Consider the following 5,947-nt stretch of genomic DNA (forward strand, 5'->3'; position numbering starts at 1 on the left):
TTTCCTATTTCCTTTCCTAGCAAGAATGCTCTAGACTAGTCTGGACCTCCTCGTGGTTCTTGTCGTAAGATTTAATTTTTTGATTAATATGCAACTTGCACTTGTTAGTTTTACTATGTAACATTTTTTTAATTATGAACCTACATTTGTCACGCAGATGCCTATCAAAAAGTTAAATTGACTAATTAGAGCTTTACCGATCTACCCATGTTCGGCCGACCCATATTCGCGAAACACGAGCCGTCACTGAATTCTATGCCAATTTCTTTTCTGAAGAAGCTAACATTTTTAATACATACTGGTCTGAAAGTTGTGGCCACAGTTTGTGGTCAAATGAGCGCCATTTCATAGTATCAATATAAAAATAATATTATTTTTAAATAAGCGCGGTTAAATTCCTCCAAGTACCTGTAATCGGAATAGAGAGGAGAGACCGGCGGCGGTCCATCCGGACTGGCCATTAGCCAACAGTTAAAATTCAGTAAAATGTTAATTTTTTCCAAGATTTTCAACAAGGTAGGTATCCCTAACCCACCCCACTTAAAATTAAGGGTAAGTATACAACACTTATGCCCGTATGCACAAAACTTGCTTTAACGATTTGTCAACTAATGAATCGTCAAATCTGACAATCCGTCAAATTTATTTCCGTATGCACAAAAGCAAATTCCAAATAATTAACGATTCGTCAATTGATGTCGTGTTGACGAATAGAACTCTTGGCAACATTGAAAATTATTTAAAATCGCGTACGTATTCGCTAATGTCAAATGTTAAAAAAGTATCTCCGTTTGACGTTTGATAGTGACTGTTGTGTTGTCCATTCGTTTCGATTTTTCTGTGTATTAAACAATGAGTTCGTGTTCTCAAAAAAGGGTTAATTTTACGGAGCGGGATAAGCAGTTATTGCTGGCCATTGTTGGAAAGTAAGTACCTACATATAATACATAATTTATTAATATTCTTGCATAACCAATACCTGTATACCATACATACCTACATACATACCTACATCTACCTACCACCAATTAACTATCTAATTGACTTAAATCCAAACTTATCCTAATTTAACATTTTCTTATCCATGCGTAGATATGCAAAGATAATTGAAGACAAGTCTACCAAAAATTGTGTGACATCTTCAAAAACCGCAACTTGGGCAAAGGTTTGCGCAGAATATAATGCCCAGTGTGAAACGGGACCCCGTTTGGTGCGGCAGTTAAAAGTGCTTTACGATAATTTGAAGCGATCGACACGGAAAACTGTTGCAGAAAAACATGTAAGTTATACCTGTGGTTTTGTTTGTACATACATATTTTGGTTTTATAATTATGTAAATTCCAGCAATGCGAATATGAAGCGAAATTAAAAGCGGCGCGCAATAGTGCGGCTGACGATAAGGTACTATTGAAAAAATGTTTATTTCTTTTTTTAATTTGAATTTTTTTAAGAAACAATTATTCAAAACTGGTGGTGGTTCTGCTGGTGGCTCCAAGCTTACCTGCACGCAGGAAATTTTGTTGGCGGAACTGGTACATGTAGAGCCGCTACAAAATGAGTTCGACAGTGCAGCGTCATATTTCTGTAATATATCTGACTAATTTGCTATCCCTCCAATCCTACCACAAACTCTTTCAGCACTCAACCTTCCAGAAGAATCTGTACCTGAAGCAGAGCCAGCATCTCCAGAGAACACTTTTCCTGGAACAAAACCAACGCCCAATCCCGAAGCTGGACCTGCTACCAGACCTCCTCATCCCAAACGACTCATTAAACGGCCGCGAATAAAATTGAGCGAACTAAAACGGCAATTTTACCAGGAGAAATTGAAAGCGGCAATATTAGATCGCAAAATAAAACAAATTGAATTAAAAAAAATAAAAATTGAATATGACCGATTATTAAATAGAGTTTAACATTTATTAACTTTTTTTTTTTTAATTAACGAGCAAATACAGTGGCAATTAATGCATTTCTAACAGCGTAATTCGGATTTTGTTCGTTTTCTTCTCTAGCGTTGTTTTCTGCAACATCCTCGTCCTCGTCCTCTTCATCCAATTCTATGTTTTCCTCAATGTCTAAAATATCGTTTTGTAATTTACAAATATTGTGCAATACTCCACAGGCAACAATAATTTGGAGGACTGTATTTAGTTGACAAAGCAAGACAAGGAAACCTGCGCTTTAATACACCAAAAAATCGTTCTATGGTGTTCCGTGTTAGAATGTGGGCTCGATTGTATGCCTCTTGACTGGCATTTGCAGGGTGTAGCAACGGAGTTAATAGAAATGGTTTGCAGGGATACCCACTATCACCCAACAAAAAACCATTTCCATATTGACCAATGCGAAATTCTACTGGCAAAGGCGAATTGTTAAATATCGTACTATCATGTACTGATCCTGGCCATCGGGCTATAATATGAAGAAGTTTGAGCTCTGCATCACAAATTGCTTCCACGTTGATAGAAAAGTAACCTTTTCGGTTGCGAAACAACTCGGCGTTTGCACCACCTGGTGATTGAATTTTTACATGGCTGCAATCAACGGCCCCTAAAACTCGAGGAAATTGACAAATTGCATAGAATCCAAACATTGTTTTTGACATTTCTTCATTTGTGATTGGCATTTTAATATATTGGCTAGACAATCTTCCTAATTGCAATGTAACCCGTTTTATAATTCGGGATACATTAGATTGGTTTATGTGAATATAATCACCAATGAGCTGTTGAAATGCACCTGTCGCATAAAATCGCAGAGTTATCAATAATTGTAAGCGAGCATTAATCGATTTGTTGCGATTTGTTTTAGGTTCAATTGCCGGACCTATTTCTTCGAGTAAGTTTGCCACTGTCATTTTACTAAACCGAAATCTTTGCTTAAATTCCCGGTCATCTAACAATTCAAATGGGTCCTCTCCATTTCTAATGAAGCGAATGCGAACCCTTCTCTGAACACGACGACGCATCCTTGGAGATGCTTCTTCAAAATCGCTTAAACTCGACAAATCCGAATCCATTTTAGCTGTTTTTTAAGATGAATCAGCGATAATTACTATTGGGATTTTAATAAGACACAACCTTGCTGTTTAAAAGCTTTATATGGACTAAATAATATTTTGGAGTCTGGAGTTTTACAATAGCGTGAATTATTTTATGTGCAACACGTGCTGGTCAGAATCTGGACCACTTCAACCTACGCAGTTCTTTTATACTGTGATTTTTGCTGTTTCATTACTAAACTCCAATAATTACCTATTTGTTATATTTTTATTTACGACTTACCTGTAGAAAAAATATAAACGATACTAAAACACTTGTTTTCTTTGAAATTTTATCAAAAACACAAAATGTCAAATTATTTAATTGGTCCAGCTTCACCCATTAAGTTAATTCTCCGTCAAAGGGTTTTTGACAACTTGTTAAGACCGAAAACTCGTTTGTGCATACGAAAATAAGGTTAATTAAGGCTTGACAGACTGTTAACTTGACGAATTGTCAAACGCCTGACGAACAGTTAAAGTCTGTCAAAAATTTAACGATTCGTCAACGGAGGATTTAACAATTCGTTAATGTTTGTGCATACGGGCATTAGTATCAATTTTTCTGGTGACAAATTAACATTCTGTCTCTGCGTACAATGAATGACCAAAAAGTTATTTATATTGAAAAAGGAAACCCCTTATTGATTATTAATTGTGCAAATTTTTTTAAAGCTAGTGTGATCCAAGATGGAAAAACACGCAATGTGAAAGCAGTTTCGTATTATAATAAAATTTAATTTGTATATTCAATAAACATATTTGAATATTTTGTGTTTCATTTTGAGAAAGAATAAATACTTTGAAGAGTACCTGCTTTGCCCTGTCATTTTCGTGTAATTAGCCCGTCCCTGATAATCCTCTACATTTCACTACCTGACCTGACATCCACCTTGGTACCTGCATTTGGAGGAACTCATTTGGGCCGCAGCCACAATATTGGTCAATTCACATTCCAAGAATTATATTTGAGCTTCTTCAAGCCATACATTATTGCATCAGTTTCTTATATTATAACAGTGCTAATACTACTACACCGACCTCATACGAGGTTAAAACAGAAACTGCTAACATTAAATTAAATATCCTGAACATAAAGCACAATTCCATATGAAAAATGTACAGAAGTCATGTAGTTAATACGAATAACATTACACACAGCGAGGTTTTCCGGATAGTCTTGAGTTCGACGGCAAAAGGTAAAACACCCATTGTCAGCACAATTGGAGTATCTGTTGGCGCCGGCGCAAGCGGTACCGGCATGCAGTGTTGCCAACTTAGTAGATCGTCTACTAAATCTGGTAGAACGAAACACGTATTTAGTGGACTGATTTTTCATCTGATCATATTATTGATCATTTAACTGATTTATGTAAAAAGTATTTGTTATAATGGTTTTTACAGTGGAACATGACATTTTTATTGGGATGGCGTATTTTCGAACCGGAATTTATGATGTCAATAACGGTAGTATTCTTCAGGGCATGTTCTCTGAAGAAGCTGTCTGTATTTAGACTTTAGACGCAAGAGGATACCCTCTCACATTGCTGCGACCGTTCCAGATACTTGGTATTGGCGTTTCGGATGATGGATGATACTAACCCCACTGTCGTTCAGTCCAAATCATTTTTTAAAACATTACTTATCAATAACTTTGTTACAAGGCACTCAATAAATGCCAATTGTGAAAATGATGATTCCAGCCACATCTTCTGTTAGACAGTTTTTAACACAAGGACTAGCAGAAGAGGATGATGTGGCTGATGAGGAAATTAATATAATAAAACAATGGCATGATCGAAAGAGAGTATGTAGAAAAAGTACCTAGAAAATTGAAGTACTGTACTCCTCACTTTTTAAGTTTTCTTTGCAAGTGTTACGAAACAATAATGTTTTTGCTCCCAAAAATGTGTATGCTAAAACGATCAGTTTTACATTTGATACGATATTTAAATAACAAAATTCCATTTGTTGTCCAACAGAATTGTAAGCACACGGAAATATTAAAAACAAATACCGTCAGAAGTTTTACAATTGTTTGTGCTCACAATTGGGCCACTGGTATCAATAGATATTTATGCGGGAAGGATACCAGGCCAACCAATGATCCAATTCTTTTGGAGGTTGAGTTATTGTTTAAAATGACGCAAGAAGGTGCAAGGGGGTGGTAGCAAAGACAATGTTTACACTTATTAATTATATTTCTTTGTTTTTAAGCAAAGAGGATGTTTCCACTTATTAATTATTATTACGGAGAAGAAATACACACACTTTTGGACTAAAGTTCTTCATCATGAGAATGCTGGTGGGGTTAAGATTTTAAAAATCTAACCAATTTTGTTCTACCATTATTATCACTGCCAACATCCAACGCAGTAGTTGGAAGAGTATTTAGTGTGATGAACGCAACAAAAAAATCAACACATTTAAAAGAAACCTGACATTGATGACATTTTTGATAATCCAATAATGGAAATTGTCGATGACAATGAATTTATCGTTCCATTTATTTCTTCATAAACCAGTAAGTAGTTGGCATTTATTATTTAGATTTTTTTGTCAGGTACCTATAGAAGTAATTACGACTCGTCTTTAAGAAATGCACAAAACAATCGCAGTGTTTTCAAATTTCCCAAAAATGTAGAGCGCAAACAAGCATGGTTAAAAGCAATCCCTCGAAAAAACTTCAGCTTCAAGTGTGGTCTGTCAAATACATTTTAGTTCTGATGATATCATTTTATATGATAAACATTTGCAACCTGATGGAAGCTGTAAACAATTGTTTTTAAAAAGCCTCAGACTAAAAGATGCGGCTGTTCCTAGCGTGTTTCCAAATTTAGCGTCTTATCTATCAAAGCCTGCAATTAAATAGAGAACTGATCCAGAGTTTAGGCATGAAACAAT

General features: G+C 35.6%; 1 long non-coding RNA gene across 1 annotated transcript; it reads left to right on the top strand.

Moving 5' to 3' along the window:
* The first annotated feature begins 486 nt into the window (after nt 1-486).
* On the top strand, nt 487-1,922 carry LOC138127507 (uncharacterized). Its single transcript, XR_011158254.1, has 4 exons — nt 487-926; nt 1,093-1,279; nt 1,345-1,401; nt 1,452-1,922. It is a non-coding gene; the product is annotated as an uncharacterized lncRNA (long non-coding RNA).
* The last annotated feature ends 4,025 nt before the right edge of the window (nt 1,923-5,947 follow it).

The sequence above is a fragment of the Tenebrio molitor genome, chromosome 4 (genome assembly GCF_963966145.1).
Source record: "Tenebrio molitor chromosome 4, icTenMoli1.1, whole genome shotgun sequence".
NCBI lineage: Eukaryota > Metazoa > Arthropoda > Insecta > Coleoptera > Tenebrionidae > Tenebrio > Tenebrio molitor.